At 35.1% G+C, this 18,605-nt stretch overlaps 1 protein-coding gene across 1 annotated transcript in view; it reads left to right on the forward strand.

Moving 5' to 3' along the window:
* The window catches only part of LOC106606331 (heparan sulfate glucosamine 3-O-sulfotransferase 3B1), a 188,486-nt gene that overhangs the window by 87,016 nt on the left and 82,865 nt on the right, over positions 1-18,605 (forward strand). The gene's annotated exons all lie outside the window — the stretch shown is intronic.

Here is an 18,605-nt window from a genome sequence, read left to right on the forward strand (position 1 = left end):
GTTAGTGACTGTACTAAAGTAGTGTTAGATCTGTACTACCAACCAAACAACTCCTAATGTTAGTGACTGTACTGAAGTAGTGTTAGATCTGAACTACTAACCAACCAACTCCTAATGTTAGTGACTGTACTAAAGTAGTGTTAGATATGTACTACCAACCAACTCCTAATGTTATTGACTGTACTAAAGTAGTTTAGATATGTACTACCAACCAACTCCTAATGTTAGTGACTGTACTAAAGTAGTGTTAGATATATACTACCAACCAACTCCTAATATTAGTGACTGTACTAAAGTAGTGATAGATCTGTACTACCAACCAACTCCTAATGTTAGTGACTGTACTAAAGTAGTGATAGATATCTACTACCAACCAAATCCTAATGTTAGTGACTGTACTAAAGTTGTGATAGATATGGACTACCAACCAACTCCTAATGTTAGTGACTGTACTAAAGTAGTGATAGATATGTACTACCAACCAACTCCTAATGTTAGTGACTGTACTAAAGTAGTGTTAGATCTGTACTACCAACCAACCAACTCCTAATATTAGTGACTGTACTAAAGTAGTGTTAGATATGTACTACCAACCAACTCCTAATGTTAGTGACTGTACTAAAGTAGTGTTAGATCTGTACTACCAACCAACTCCTAATATTAGTGACTGTACTAAAGTAGTGTTAGATATATACTACCAACCAACAACTCCTAATGTTAGTGACCATACTAAAGTAGTGTTAGATATATACTACCAACCAACTCCTAATATTAGTGACTGTACTAAAGTAGTGTTAGATATATACTACCAACCAACCAACTCCTAATATTAGTGACTGTACTAAAGTAGTGTTAGTTCTGTACTACCAACCAACCAACTCCTAATCTTAGTGACTGTACTAAAGTAGTGTTAGATCTGTACTACCAACCAACCAACTCCTAATGTTAGTGACTGTACTAAAGTAGTGATAGATCTGTACTACCAACCAACTCCCAATATTAGTGACTGTACTAAAGTAGTGATAGATATGTACTACCAACAAACCAACTCTTAATGTTAGTGACTGTACTAAAGTAGTGTTAGATCTGTACTACCAACCAACTCCTAATGTTAGTGACTGTACTAAAGTAGTGTTAGATATATACTACCAACCAACTCCTAATGTTAGTGACTGTACTAAAGTAGTGTTAGATATATACTACCAACCAACTCCTAATGTTAGTGACTCTACTAAAGTAGTCTTAGATCTGTACTACCAACCAACCAACTCCTAATGTTAGTGACTGTACTAAAGTAGTGTTAGATATGTACTACCAACCAACCAACTCCTAATGTTAGTGACTGTACTAAAGTTGTGATAGATCTGTACTACCAACCAACTCCTAATGTTAGTGACTGTACTAAAGTAGTGATAGATATATACTACCAACCAACCAACTCCTAATGTTAGTGACTGTACTAAAGTAGTGTTAGATCTGTACTACCAACCAACCAACTCCTAATGTTAGTGACTGTACTGAAGTAGTGTTAGATCTGAACTACTAACCAACAAACTCCTAATGTTAGTGACTGTACTAAAGTAGTGTTAGATATGTACTACCAACCAACTCCTAATGTTAGTGACTGTACTAAAGTAGTGTTAGATATGTACTACCAACCAACTCCTAATGTTAGTGACTGTACTAAAGTAGTGTTAGATATATACTACCAACCAACTCCTAATATTAGTGACTGTACTAAAGTAGTGATAGATTTGTACTACCAACCAACTCCTAATGTTAGTGACTGTACTAAAGTAGTGATAGATATGTACTACCAACCAAATCCTAATGTTAGTGACTGTACTAAAGTTGTGATAGTTATGTACTACCAACCAACTCCTAATGTTAGTGACTGTACTAAAGTAGTGATAGATATGTACTACCAACCAACTCCTAATGTTAGTGACTGTACTAAAGTAGTGTTAGATATATACTACAAACCAACTCCTAATGTTAGTGACTGTACTAAAGTAGTGTTAGATATGTACTACCAACCAAATCCTAATGTTAGTGACTGTACTAAAGTTGTGATAGATATGTACTACCAACCAACTCCTAATGTTAGTGACTGTACTAAAGTAGTGATAGATATGTACTACCAACCAACCAACTCCTAATGTTAGTGACTGTACTAAAGTAGTGTTAGATATATACTACCAACCAACTCCTAATGTTAGTGACTGTACTAAAGTAGTGTTAGATCTGTACTACCAACCAACCAACTCCTAATGTTAGTGACTGTACTAAAGTAGTGTTAGATCTGTACTACCAACCAACCAACTCCTAATGTTAGTGACTGTACTAAAGTAGTGTTAGATATATACTACCAACCAACTCCTAATGTTAGTGACTGTACTAAAGTAGTGTTAGATCTGTACAACCAACCAACTCCGAATGTTAGTGACTGTACTAAAGTAGTGATAGATATGTACTACAGACCAACTCCTAATGTTAGTGACTGTACTAAAGTAGTGTTAGATCTGTACTACCAACCAAATCCTAATATTAGTGACTGTACTAAAGTAGTGTTAGATATGTACTACCAACCAACTCCTAATGTTAGTGACTGTACTAAAGTAGTGATAGATATATACTACCAACCAACCAACTCCTAATGTTAGTGACTGTACTAAAGTAGTGTTAGATCTGTACTACCAACCAACCAACTCCTAATGTTAGTGACTGTACTGAAGTAGTGTTAGATCTGAACTACTAACCAACCAACTCCTAATGTTAGTGACTGTACTAAAGTAGTGTTAGATATGTACTACCAACCAACTCCTAATGTTAGTGACTGTACTAAAGTAGTTTAGATATGTACTACCAACCAACTCCTAATGTTAGTGACTGTACTAAAGTAGTGTTAGATATATACTACCAACCAACTCCTAATATTAGTGACTGTACTAAAGTAGTGATAGATCTGTTACTACCAACCAACTCCTAATGTTAGTGACTGTACTAAAGTAGTGATAGATATCTACTACCAACCAAATACCAACCAACTCCTAATGTTAGTGACTGTACTAAAGTAGTGATAGATATGTACTACCAACCAACTCCTAATGTTAGTGACTGTACTAAAGTAGTGTTAGATCTGTACTACCAACCAACCAACTCCTAATATTAGTGACTGTACTAAAGTAGTGTTAGATATGTACTACCAACCAACTCCTAATGTTAGTGACTGTACTAAAGTAGTGTTAGATCTGTACTACCAACCAACTCCTAATATTAGTGACTGTACTAAAGTAGTGTTAGATATATACTACCAACCAACAACTCCTAATGTTAGTGACCATACTAAAGTAGTGTTAGATATATACTACCAACCAACTCCTAATATTAGTGACTGTACTAAAGTAGTGTTAGATATATACTACCAACCAACCAACTCCTAATATTAGTGACTGTACTAAAGTAGTGTTAGTTCTGTACTACCAACCAACCAACTCCTAATCTTAGTGACTGTACTAAAGTAGTGATAGATATGTACTACCAACCAACCAACTCCTAATGTTAGTGACTGTACTAAAGTAGTGTTAGATATATACTACCAACCAACTCCTAATGTTAGTGACTGTACTAAAGTAGTGTTAGATCTGTACTACCAACCAACCAACTCCTAATGTTAGTGACTGTTCTAAAGTAGTGTTAGATCTGTACTACCAACCAACCAACTCCTAATGTGAGTGACTGTACTAAAGTAGTGATAGATATATACTACCAACCAACCAACTCCTAATGTTAGTGACTGTACTAAAGTAGTGTTAGATCTGTACTACCAACCAACCAACTCCTAATGTTAGTGACTGTACTGAAGTAGTGTTAGATCTGAACTACTAACCAACCAACTCCTAATGTTAGTGACTGTACTAAAGTAGTGTTAGATATGTACTACCAACCAACTCCTAATGTTAGTGACTGTACTAAAGTAGTTTAGATATGTACTACAAACCAACTCCTAATGTTAGTGACTGTACTAAAGTAGTGTTAGATATATACTACCAACCAACTCCTAATATTAGTGACTGTACTAAAGTAGTGATAGATCTGTACTACCAACCAACTCCTAATGTTAGTGACTGTACTAAAGTAGTGATAGATATCTACTACCAACCAAATCCTAATGTTAGTGACTGTACTAAAGTTGTGATAGATATGGACTACCAACCAACTCCTAATGTTAGTGACTGTACTAAAGTAGTGATAGATATGTACTACCAACCAACTCCTAATGTTAGTGACTGTACTAAAGTAGTGTTAGATCTGTACTACCAACCAACCAACTCCTAATATTAGTGACTGTACTAAAGTAGTGTTAGATATGTACTACCAACCAACTCCTAATGTTAGTGACTGTACTAAAGTAGTGTTAGATCTGTACTACCAACCAACTCCTAATATTAGTGACTGTACTAAAGTAGTGTTAGATCTATACTACCAACCAACAACTCCTAATGTTAGTGACCATACTAAAGTAGTGTTAGATATATACTACCAACCAACTCCTAATATTAGTGACTGTACTAAAGTAGTGTTAGATATATACTACCAACCAACCAACTCCTAATGTTAGTGACTGTACTAAAGTAGTGTTAGATCTGTACAACCAACCAACTCCTAATGTTAGTGACTGTACTAAAGTAGTGATAGATCTGTACTACAGACCAACTCCTAATGTTAGTGACTGTACTAAAGTAGTGTTAGATCTGTACTACCAACCAAATCCTAATATTAGTGACTGTACTAAAGTAGTGTTAGATATGTACTACCAACCAACTCCTAATGTTAGTGACTGTACTAAAGTAGTGTTAGATATATACTACCAACCAACTCCTAATGTTAGTGACTGTACTAAAGTAGTGTTAGATCTGTACAACCAACCAGCTCCTAATGTTAGTGACTGTACTAAAGTAGTGTTAGATATATACTACCAACCACACTCCTAATGTTAGTGACTGTACTAAAGTAGTGTTAGATATATACTACCAACCAACCTCCTAATGTTAGTGACTGTACTAAAGTAGTGTTAGATCTGTACTACCAACCAACTCCTAATGTTAGTGACTGTACTAAAGTAGTGTTAGATATATACTACCAACCAACCAACTCCTGATGTTAGTGACTGTCCTAAAGTAGTGTTAGATATATACTACCAACCAACTCCTAATGTTAGTGACTGTACTAAAGTAGTGTTAGATCTGTACTACCAACCAAATCCTAATATTAGTGACTGTACTAAAGTAGTGTTATATATGTACTACCAACCAACTCCTAATGTTAGTGACTGTACTAAAGTAGTGTTAGATCTGTACTACCAACCAACTCCTAATATTAGTGACTGTACTAAAGTAGTGTTAGATATATACTACCAACCAACCAACTCCTAATGTTAGTGACCATACTAAAGTAGTGTTAGATATATACTACCAACCAACTCCTAATGTTAGTGACTGTACTAAAGTAGTGTTAGTTCTGTACTACCAACCAACCAACTCCTAATCTTAGTGACTGTACTAAAGTAGTGTTAGATCTGTACTACCAACCAACCAACTCCTAATGTTAGTGACTGTACTAAAGTAGTGATAGATCTGTACTACCAACCAACTCCCAATATTAGTGACTGTACTAAAGTAGTGATAGATATGTACTACCTACCAACCAACTCCTAATGTTAGTGACTGTACTAAAGTAGTGTTAGATATATACTACCAACCAACTCCTAATGTTAGTGACTGTACTAAAGTAGTGTTAGATCTGTACTACCAACCAACCAACTCCTAATGTTAGTGACTGTACTAAAGTAGTGTTAGATCTGTACTACCAACCAACCAACTCCTAATGTTAGTGACTGTACTAAAGTAGTGTTAGATATATACCACCAACCAACTCCTAATGTTAGTGACTGTACTAAAGTAGTGTTAGATCTGTACAACCAACCAGCTCCTAATGTTAGTGACTGTACTAAAGTAGTGTTAGATATATACTATTAACCAACTCCTAATGTTAGTGACTGTACTAAAGTAGTGTTAGATATATACTACCAACCAACCAACTCCTAATGTTAGTGACTGTACTAAAGTAGTCTTAGATCTGTACTACCAACAAACTCCTAATATTAGTGACTGTACTAAAGTAGTGTTAGATATATACTACCAACCAACTCCTAATGTTAGTGACTGTACTAAAGTAGTGATACATCTGTACTACCAACCAACTCCTAATGTTAGTGACTGTACTAAAGTAGTGTTAGATCTGTACTACCAACCAACTCCTAATGTTAGTGACTGTACTAAAGTAGTGTTAGATATATACTACCAACCAACCAGCTCCTAATATTAGTGACTGTCCTAAAGTAGTGATAGATATGTACTACCAACCAACTCCTAATGTTAGTGACTGTACTAAAGTAGTGATAGATATGTACTACCAACCACCTACTAATGTTAGTGATTGTACTAAAGTAGTGTTAGATATGTACTACCAACCAACTCCTAATATTAGTGACTGTACTAAAGTAGTGTTAGATCTGTACTACCAACCAACTCCTAATGTTAGTGACTGTACTAAAGTAATGATAGATATATACTACCAACCAACTCCTAATGTTAGTGACTGTACTAAAGGAGTGATAGATATGTACTACAAACCAACTCCTAATGTTAGTGACTGTACTAAAGTAGTGATAGATATGTACTACCAACAAAATCCTAATGTTAGTGACTGTACTAAAGTTGTGATATATATGTACTACCAACCAACTCCTAATGTTAGTGACTGTACTAAAGTAGTGATAGATATGTAATACCAACCAACTCCTAATGTTAGTGACTGTACTAAATTAGTGTTAGATATATACTACAAACAACTCCTAATGTTAGTGACTGTACTAAAGTAGTGTTAGATATGTACTACCAACCAAATCCTAATGTTAGTGACTGTACTAAAGTTGTGATAGATATGTACTACCAACCAACTCCTAATGTTAGTGACTGTACTAAAGTAGTGATAGATATGTACTACCAACCAACCAACTCCTAATGTTAGTGACTGTACTAAAGTAGTGTTGGATATATACTACCAACCAACTCCTAATGTTAGTGACTGTACTAAAGTAGTGTTAGATATATACTACCAACCAACTCCTAATGTTAGTGACTGTACTAAAGTAGTGTTAGATCTGTACAACCAACCAACTCCTAATGTTAGTGACTGTACTAAAGTAGTGATAGATCTGTACTACAGACCAACTCCTAATGTTAGTGACTGTACTAAAGTAGTGTTAGATCTGTACTACCAACCAAATCCTAATATTAGTGACTGTACTAAAGTAGTGTTAGATATGTACTACCAACCAACTCCTAATGTTAGTGACTGTACTAAAGTAGTGTTAGATCTGTACTACCAACCAACTCCTAATATTAGTGACTGTACTAAAGTAGTGTTAGATATATACTACCAACCAACCAACTCCTAATGTTAGTGACCATACTAAAGTAGTGTTAGATATATACTACCAACCAACTCCTAATGTTAGTGACTGTACTAAAGTAGTGTTAGTTCTGTACTACCAACCAACCAACTCCTAATCTTAGTGACTGAACTAAAGTAGTGTTAGATCTGTACTACCAACCAACCAACTCCTAATGTTAGTGACTGTACTAAAGTAGTGATAGATCTGTACTACCAACCAACTCCCAATATTAGTGACTGTACTAAAGTAGTGATAGATATGTACTACCAACCAACCAACTCCTAATGTTAGTGACTGTACTAAAGTAGTGTTAGATATATACTACCAACCAACTCCTAATGTTAGTGACTGTACTAAAGTAGTGTTAGATCTGTACTACCAACCAACCAACTCCTAATGTTAGTGACTGTACTAAAGTAGTGTTAGATCTGTACTACCAACCAACCAACTCCTAATGTTAGTGACTGTACTAAAGTAGTGTTAGATATATACTACCAACCAACTCCTAATGTTAGTGACTGTACTAAAGTAGTGTTAGATCTGTACAACCAACCAACTCCTAATGTTAGTGACTGTACTAAAGTAGTGTTAGATATATACTACTAACCAACTCCTAATGTTAGTGACTGTACTAAAGTAGTGTTAGATATATACTACCAACCAACCAACTCCTAATGTTAGTGACTTTACTAAAGTAGTCTTAGATCTGTACTACCAACGAACTCCTAATATTAGTGACTGTACTAAAGTAGTGTTAGATATATACTACCAACCAACTCCTAATGTTAATGACTGTACTAAAGTAGTGATAGATCTGTACTACCAACCAACTCCTAATGTTAGTGACTGTACTAAAGTAGTGTTAGATCTGTACTACCAACCAACTCCTAATGTTAGTGACTGTACTAAAGTAGTGATAGATATGTAATACCAACCAACTCCTAATGTTAGTGACTGTACTAAATTAGTGTTAGATATATACTACAAACCAACTCCTAATGTTAGTGACTGTACTAAAGTAGTGTTAGATATGTACTACCAACCAAATCCTAATGTTAGTGACTGTACTAAAGTTGTGATAGATATGTACTACCAACCAACTCCTAATGTTAGTGACTGTACTAAAGTAGTGATAGATATGTACAACCAACCAACCAACTCCAAATGTTAGTGACTGTACTAAAGTAGTGTTGGATATATACTACCAACCAACTCCTAATGTTAGTGACTGTACTAAAGTAGTGTTAGATATATACTACCAACCAACTCCTAATGTTAGTGACTGTACTAAAGTAGTGTTAGATCTGTACAACCAACCAACTCCTAATGTTAGTGACTGTACTAAAGTAGTGATAGATCTGTACTACAGACAGACTCCTAATGTTAGTGACTGTACTAAAGTAGTGTTAGATCTGTACTACCAACCAAATCCTAATATTAGTGACTGTACTAAAGTAGTGTTAGATATGTACTACCAACCAACTCCTAATGTTAGTGACTGTACTAAAGTAGTGTTAGATCTGTACTACCAACCAACTCCTAATATTAGTGACTGTACTAAAGTAGTGTTAGATATATACTACCAACCAACCAACTCCTAATGTTAGTGACCATACTAAAGTAGTGTTAGATATATACTACCAACCAACTCCTAATGTTAGTGACTGTACTAAAGTAGTGTTAGTTCTGTACTACCAACCAACCAACTCCTAATCTTAGTGACTGAACTAAAGTAGTGTTAGATCTGTACTACCAACCAACCAACTCCTAATGTTAGTGACTGTACTAAAGTAGTGATAGATCTGTACTACCAACCAACTCCCAATATTAGTGACTGTACTAAAGTAGTGAAAGATATGTACTACCAACCAACCAACTCCTAATGTTAGTGACTGTACTAAAGTAGTGTTAGATATATACTACCAACCAACTCCTAATGTTAGTGACTGTACTAAAGTAGTGTTAGATCTGTACTACCAACCAACCAACTCCTAATGTTAGTGACTGTACTAAAGTAGTGTTAGATCTGTACTACCAACCAACCAACTCCTAATGTTAGTGACTGTACTAAAGTAGTGTTAGATATATACTACCAACCAACTCCTAATGTTAGTGACTGTACTAAAGTAGTGTTAGATCTGTACAACCAACCAACTCCTAATGTTAGTGACTGTACTAAAGTAGTGTTAGATATATACTACTAACCAACTCCTAATGTTAGTGACTGTACTAAAGTAGTGTTAGATATATACTACCAACCAACCAACTCCTAATGTTAGTGACTTTACTAAAGTAGTCTTAGATCTGTACTACCAACGAACTCCTAATATTAGTGACTGTACTAAAGTAGTGTTAGATATATACTACCAACCAACTCCTAATGTTAATGACTGTACTAAAGTAGTGATAGATCTGTACTACCAACCAACTCCTAATGTTAGTGACTGTACTAAAGTAGTGTTAGATCTGTACTACCAACCAACTCCTAATGTTAGTGACTGTACTAAAGTAGTGATAGATATGTAATACCAACCAACTCCTAATGTTAGTGACTGTACTAAATTAGTGTTAGATATATACTACAAACCAACTCCTAATGTTAGTGACTGTACTAAAGTAGTGTTAGATATGTACTACCAACCAAATCCTAATGTTAGTGACTGTACTAAAGTTGTGATAGATATGTACTACCAACCAACTCCTAATGTTAGTGACTGTACTAAAGTAGTGATAGATATGTACAACCAACCAACCAACTCCAAATGTTAGTGACTGTACTAAAGTAGTGTTGGATATATACTACCAACCAACTCCTAATGTTAGTGACTGTACTAAAGTAGTGTTAGATATATACTACCAACCAACTCCTAATGTTAGTGACTGTACTAAAGTAGTGTTAGATCTGTACAACCAACCAACTCCTAATGTTAGTGACTGTACTAAAGTAGTGATAGATCTGTACTACAGACAGACTCCTAATGTTAGTGACTGTACTAAAGTAGTGTTAGATCTGTACTACCAACCAAATCCTAATATTAGTGACTGTACTAAAGTAGTGTTAGATATGTACTACCAACCAACTCCTAATGTTAGTGACTGTACTAAAGTAGTGTTAGATCTGTACTACCAACCAACTCCTAATATTAGTGACTGTACTAAAGTAGTGTTAGATATATACTACCAACCAACCAACTCCTAATGTTAGTGACCATACTAAAGTAGTGTTAGATATATACTACCAACCAACTCCTAATGTTAGTGACTGTACTAAAGTAGTGTTAGATCTGTACTACCAACCAACCAACTCCTAATGTTAGTGACTGTACTAAAGTAGTGTTAGATATATACTACCAACCAACTCCTAATGTTAGTGACTGTACTAAAGTAGTGTTAGATCTGTACAACCAACCAACTCCTAATGTTAGTGACTGTACTAAAGTAGTGTTAGATATATACTACTAACCAACTCCTAATGTTAGTGACTGTACTAAAGTAGTGTTAGATATATACTACCAACCAACCAACTCCTAATGTTAGTGACTTTACTAAAGTAGTCTTAGATCTGTACTACCAACGAACTCCTAATATTAGTGACTGTACTAAAGTAGTGTTAGATATATACTACCAACCAACTCCTAATGTTAATGACTGTACTAAAGTAGTGATAGATCTGTACTACCAACCAACTCCTAATGTTAGTGACTGTACTAAAGTAGTGTTAGATCTGTACTACCAACCAACTCCTAATGTTAGTGACTGTACTAAAGTAGTGATAGATATGTAATACCAACCAACTCCTAATGTTAGTGACTGTACTAAATTAGTGTTAGATATATACTACAAACCAACTCCTAATGTTAGTGACTGTACTAAAGTAGTGTTAGATATGTACTACCAACCAAATCCTAATGTTAGTGACTGTACTAAAGTTGTGATAGATATGTACTACCAACCAACTCCTAATGTTAGTGACTGTACTAAAGTAGTGATAGATATGTACAACCAACCAACCAACTCCAAATGTTAGTGACTGTACTAAAGTAGTGTTGGATATATACTACCAACCAACTCCTAATGTTAGTGACTGTACTAAAGTAGTGTTAGATATATACTACCAACCAACTCCTAATGTTAGTGACTGTACTAAAGTAGTGTTAGATCTGTACAACCAACCAACTCCTAATGTTAGTGACTGTACTAAAGTAGTGATAGATCTGTACTACAGACAGACTCCTAATGTTAGTGACTGTACTAAAGTAGTGTTAGATCTGTACTACCAACCAAATCCTAATATTAGTGACTGTACTAAAGTAGTGTTAGATATGTACTACCAACCAACTCCTAATGTTAGTGACTGTACTAAAGTAGTGTTAGATCTGTACTACCAACCAACTCCTAATATTAGTGACTGTACTAAAGTAGTGTTAGATATATACTACCAACCAACCAACTCCTAATGTTAGTGACCATACTAAAGTAGTGTTAGATATATACTACCAACCAACTCCTAATGTTAGTGACTGTACTAAAGTAGTGATAGATATGTAATACCAACCAACTCCTAATGTTAGTGACTGTACTAAATTAGTGTTAGATATATACTACAAACCAACTGCTAATGTTAGTGACTGTACTAAAGTAGTGTTAGATATGTACTACCAACCAAATCCTAATGTTAGTGACTGTACTAAAGTTGTGATAGATATGTACTACCAACCAACTCCTAATGTTAGTGACTGTACTAAAGTAGTGATAGATATGTACAACCAACCAACCAACTCCAAATGTTAGTGACTGTACTAAGGTAGTGTTGGATATATACTACCAACCAACTCCTAATGTTAGTGACTGTACTAAAGTAGTGTTAGATATATACTACCAACCAACTCCTAATGTTAGTGACTGTACTAAAGTAGTGTTAGATCTGTACAACCAACCAACTCCTAATGTTAGTGACTGTACTAAAGTAGTGATAGAACTGTACTACAGACAGACTCCTAATGTTAGTGACTGTACTAAAGTAGTGTTAGATCTGTACTACCAACCAAATCCTAATATTAGTGACTGTACTAAAGTACTGTTAGATATGTACTACCAACCAACTCCAAATGTTAGTGACTGTACTAAAGTAGTGTTAGATCTGTACTACCAACCAACTCCTAATATTAGTGACTGTACTAAAGTAGTGTTAGATATATACTACCAACCAACCAACTCCTAATGTTAGTGACCATACTAAAGTAGTGTTAGATATATACTACCAACCAACTCCTAATGTTAGTGACTGTACTAAAGTAGTGTTAGTTCTGTACTACCAACCAACCAACTCCTAATCTTAGTGACTGTACTAAAGTAGTGTTAGATCTGTACTACCGACCAACCAACTCCTAATGTTAGTGACTGTACTAAAGTAGTGATATATCTGTACTACCAACCAACTCCCAATATTAGTGACTGTACTAAAGTAGTGATAGATATGTACTACCAACCAACCAACTCCTAATGTTAGTGACTGTACTAAAGTAGTGTTAGATATATACTACCAACCAACTCCTAATGTTAGTGACTGTTCTAAAGTAGTGTTAGATCTGTACTACCAACCAACCAACTCCTAATGTGAGTGACTGTACTAAAGTAGTGTTAGATATATACTACCAACCAACTCCTAATGTTAGTGACTGTACTAAAGTAGTGTTAGATCTGTACAACCAACCAACTCCTAATGTTAGTGACTGTACTAAAGTAGTGATAGATCTGTACTACAGACCAACTCCTAATGTTAGTGACTGTACTAAAGTAGTGTTAGATCTGTACTACGAACCAAATCCTAATATTAGTGACTGTACTAAAGTAGTGTTAGATATGTACTACCAACCAACTCCTAATGTTAGTGACTGTACTAAAGTAGTGTTAGATATATACTACCAACCAACTCCTAATGTTAGTGACTGTACTAAAGTAGTGTTAGATCTGTACAACCAACCAGCTCCTAATGTTAGTGACTGTACTAAAGTAGTGTTAGATATATACTACTAACCAACTCCTAATGTTAGTGACTGTACTAAAGTAGTGTTAGATATATACTACCAACCAACCAACTCCTAATGTTAGTGACTGTACTAAAGTAGTGTTAGATCTGTACTACCAACCAACTCCTAATGTTAGTGACTGTACTAAAGTAGTGTTAGATATATACTACCAACCAACCAGCTCCTAATATTAGTGACTGTCCTAAAGTAGTGATAGATATGTACTACCAACCAACTCCTAATGTTAGTGACTGTACTAAAGTAGTGATAGATATGTACTACCAACCAACCAACTCCTAATGTTAGTGACTGTACTAAAGTAGTGTTAGATATATACTACCAACCAACTCCTAATGTTAGTGACTGTACTAAAGTAGTGTTAGATCTGTACAACCAACCAACTCCTAATGTTAGTGACTGTACTAAAGTAGTGATAGATCTGTACTACAGACCAGACTCCTAATGTTAGTGACTGTACTAAAGTAGTGTTAGATCTGTACTACCAACCAAATCCTAATATTAGTGACTGTACTAAAGTAGTGTTAGATATGTACTACCAACCAACTCCTAATGTTAGTGACTGTACTAAAGTAGTGTTAGATCTGTACTACCAACCAACTCCTAATATTAGTGACTGTACTAAAGTAGTGTTAGATATATACTACCAACCAACCAACTCCTAATGTTAGTGACCATACTAAAGTAGTGTTAGATATATACTACCAACCAACTCCTAATGTTAGTGACTGTACTAAAGTAGTGATAGATATGTAATACCAACCAACTCCTAATGTTAGTGACTGTACTAAATTAGTGTTAGATATATACTACAAACCAACTCCTAATGTTAGTGACTGTACTAAAGTAGTGTTAGATATGTACTACCAACCAAATCCTAATGTTAGTGACTACTAAAGTTGTGATAGATATGTACTACCAACCAACTCCTAATGTTAGTGACTGTACTAAAGTAGTGATAGATATGTACAACCAACCAACCAACTCCAAATGTTAGTGACTGTACTAAGGTAGTGTTGGATATATACTACCAACCAACTCCTAATGTTAGTGACTGTACTAAAGTAGTGTTAGATATATACTACCAACCAACTCCTAATGTTAGTGACTGTACTAAAGTAGTGTTAGATCTGTACAACCAACCAACTCCTAATGTTAGTGACTGTACTAAAGTAGTGATAGAACTGTACTACAGACAGACTCCTAATGTTAGTGACTGTACTAAAGTAGTGTTAGATCTGTACTACCAACCAAATCCTAATATTAGTGACTGTACTAAAGTACTGTTAGATATGTACTACCAACCAACTCCAAATGTTAGTGACTGTACTAAAGTAGTGTTAGATCTGTACTACCAACCAACTCCTAATATTAGTGACTGTACTAAAGTAGTGTTAGATATATACTACCAACCAACCAACTCCTAATGTTAGTGACCATACTAAAGTAGTGTTAGATATATACTACCAACCAACTCCTAATGTTAGTGACTGTACTAAAGTAGTGTTAGTTCTGTACTACCAACCAACCAACTCCTAATCTTAGTGACTGTACTAAAGTAGTGTTAGATCTGTACTACCGACCAACCAACTCCTAATGTTAGTGACTGTACTAAAGTAGTGATATATCTGTACTACCAACCAACTCCCAATATTAGTGACTGTACTAAAGTAGTGATAGATATGTACTACCAACCAACCAACTCCTAATGTTAGTGACTGTACTAAAGTAGTGTTAGATATATACTACCAACCAACTCCTAATGTTAGTGACTGTTCTAAAGTAGTGTTAGATCTGTACTACCAACCAACCAACTCCTAATGTGAGTGACTGTACTAAAGTAGTGTTAGATATATACTACCAACCAACTCCTAATGTTAGTGACTGTACTAAAGTAGTGTTAGATCTGTACAACCAACCAACTCCTAATGTTAGTGACTGTACTAAAGTAGTGATAGATCTGTACTACAGACCAACTCCTAATGTTAGTGACTGTACTAAAGTAGTGTTAGATCTGTACTACGAACCAAATCCTAATATTAGTGACTGTACTAAAGTAGTGTTAGATATGTACTACCAACCAACTCCTAATGTTAGTGACTGTACTAAAGTAGTGTTAGATATATACTACCAACCAACTCCTAATGTTAGTGACTGTACTAAAGTAGTGTTAGATCTGTACAACCAACCAGCTCCTAATGTTAGTGACTGTACTAAAGTAGTGTTAGATATATACTACTAACCAACTCCTAATGTTAGTGACTGTACTAAAGTAGTGTTAGATATATACTACCAACCAACCAACTCCTAATGTTAGTGACTGTACTAAAGTAGTGTTAGATCTGTACTACCAACCAACTCCTAATGTTAGTGACTGTACTAAAGTAGTGTTAGATATATACTACCAACCAACCAGCTCCTAATATTAGTGACTGTCCTAAAGTAGTGATAGATATGTACTACCAACCAACTCCTAATGTTAGTGACTGTACTAAAGTAGTGATAGATATGTACTACCAACCAACCAACTCCTAATGTTAGTGACTGTACTAAAGTAGTGTTAGATATATACTACCAACCAACTCCTAATGTTAGTGACTGTACTAAAGTAGTGTTAGATCTGTACAACCAACCAACTCCTAATGTTAGTGACTGTACTAAAGTAGTGTTAGATATATACTACTAACCAACTCCTAATGTTAGTGACTGTACTAAAGTAGTGTTAGATATATACTACCAACCAACCAACTCCTAATGTTAGTGACTGTACTAAAGTAGTCTTAGATCTGTACTACCAACGAACTCCTAATATTAGTGACTGTACTAAAGTAGTGTTAGATATATACTACCAACCAACTCCTAATGTTAATGACTGTACTAAAGTAGTGATAGATCTGTACTACCAACCAACTCCTAATGTTAGTGACTGTACTAAAGTAGTGTTAGATCTGTACTACCAACCAACTCCTAATGTTAGTGACTGTACTAAAGTAATGATAGATATGTACTACCAACCAACTCCTAATGTTAGTGACTGTACTAAAGTAGTGATAGATATGTACTACCAACCAACTCCTAATGTTAGTGACTGTACTAAAGTAGTGATAGATATGTACTACCAACCAAATCCTAATGTTAGTGACTGTACTAAAGTAGTGTTAGATATGTACTACCAACCAACTCCTAATGTTAGTGACTGTACTAAAGTAGTGATAGATATGTACTACCAACCAACTCCTAATGTTAGTGACTGTACTAAAGTAGTGATAGATATGTACAACCAACCAACCAACTCCAAATGTTAGTGACTGTACTAAGGTAGTGTTGGATATATACTACCAACCAACTCCTAATGTTAGTGACTGTACTAAAGTAGTGTTAGATATATACTACCAACCAACTCCTAATGTTAGTGACTGTACTAAAGTAGTGTTAGATCTGTACAACCAACCAACTCCTAATGTTAGTGACTGTACTAAAGTAGTGATAGAACTGTACTACAGACAGACTCCTAATGTTAGTGACTGTACTAAAGTAGTGTTAGATCTGTACTACCAACCAAATCCTAATATTAGTGACTGTACTAAAGTAGTGTTAGATATGTACTACCAACCAACTCCAAATGTTAGTGACTGTACTAAAGTAGTGTTAGATCTGTACTACCAACCAACTCCTAATATTAGTGACTGTACTAAAGTAGTGTTAGATATATACTACCAACCAACCAACTCCTAATGTTAGTGACCGTACTAAAGTAGTGTTAGATATATACTACCAACCAACTCCTAATGTTAGTGACTGTACTAAAGTAGTGTTAGATCTGTACTACCAACCAACCAACTCCTAATCTTAGTGACTGTACTAAAGTAGTGTTAGATCTGTACTACCGACCAACCAACTCCTAATGTTAGTGACTGTACTAAAGTAGTGATATATCTGTACTACCAACCAACTCCCAATATTAGTGACTGTACTAAAGTAGTGATAGATATGTACTACCAACCAACCAACTCCTAATGTTAGTGACTGTACTAAAGTAGTGTTAGATATATACTACCAACCAACTCCTAATGTTAGTGACTGTTCTAAAGTAGTGTTAGATCTGTACTACCAACCAACCAACTCCTAATGTGAGTGACTGTACTAAAGTAGTGTTAGATATATACTACCAACCAACTCCTAATGTTAGTGACTGTACTAAAGTAGTGTTAGATCTGTACAACCAACCAACTCCTAATGTTAGTGACTGTACTAAAGTAGTGATAGATCTGTACTACAGACCAACTCCTAATGTTAGTGACTGTACTAAAGTAGTGTTAGATCTGTACTACGAACCAAATCCTAATATTAGTGACTGTACTAAAGTAGTGTTAGATATGTACTACCAACCAACTCCTAATGTTAGTGACTGTACTAAATTAGTGTTAGATATATACTACAAACCAACTCCTAATGTTAGTGACTGTACTAAAGTAGTGTTAGATATGTACTACCAACCAAATCCTAATGTTAGTGACTGTACTAAAGTTGTGATAGATATGTACTACCAACCAACTCCTAATGTTAGTGACTGTACTAAAGTAGTGATAGATATGTACAACCAACCAACCAACTCCAAATGTTAGTGACTGTACTAAGGTAGTGTTGGATATATACTACCAACCAACTCCTAATGTTAGTGACTGTACTAAAGTAGTGTTAGATATATACTACCAACCAACTCCTAATGTTAGTGACTGTACTAAAGTAGTGTTAGATCTGTACAACCAACCAACTCCTAATGTTAGTGACTGTACTAAAGTAGTGATAGAACTGTACTACAGACAGACTCCTAATGTTAGTGACTGTACTAAAGTAGTGTTAGATCTGTACTACCAACCAAATCCTAATATTAGTGACTGTACTAAAGTAGTGTTAGATATGTACTACCAACCAACTCCAAATGTTAGTGACTGTACTAAAGTAGTGTTAGATCTGTACTACCAACCAACTCCTAATATTAGTGACTGTACTAAAGTAGTGTTAGATATATACTACCA

The sequence above is a fragment of the Salmo salar genome, chromosome 06 (assembly GCF_965601325.2).
Source record: "Salmo salar chromosome 06, fSalSal1, whole genome shotgun sequence".
NCBI lineage: Eukaryota > Metazoa > Chordata > Actinopteri > Salmoniformes > Salmonidae > Salmo > Salmo salar.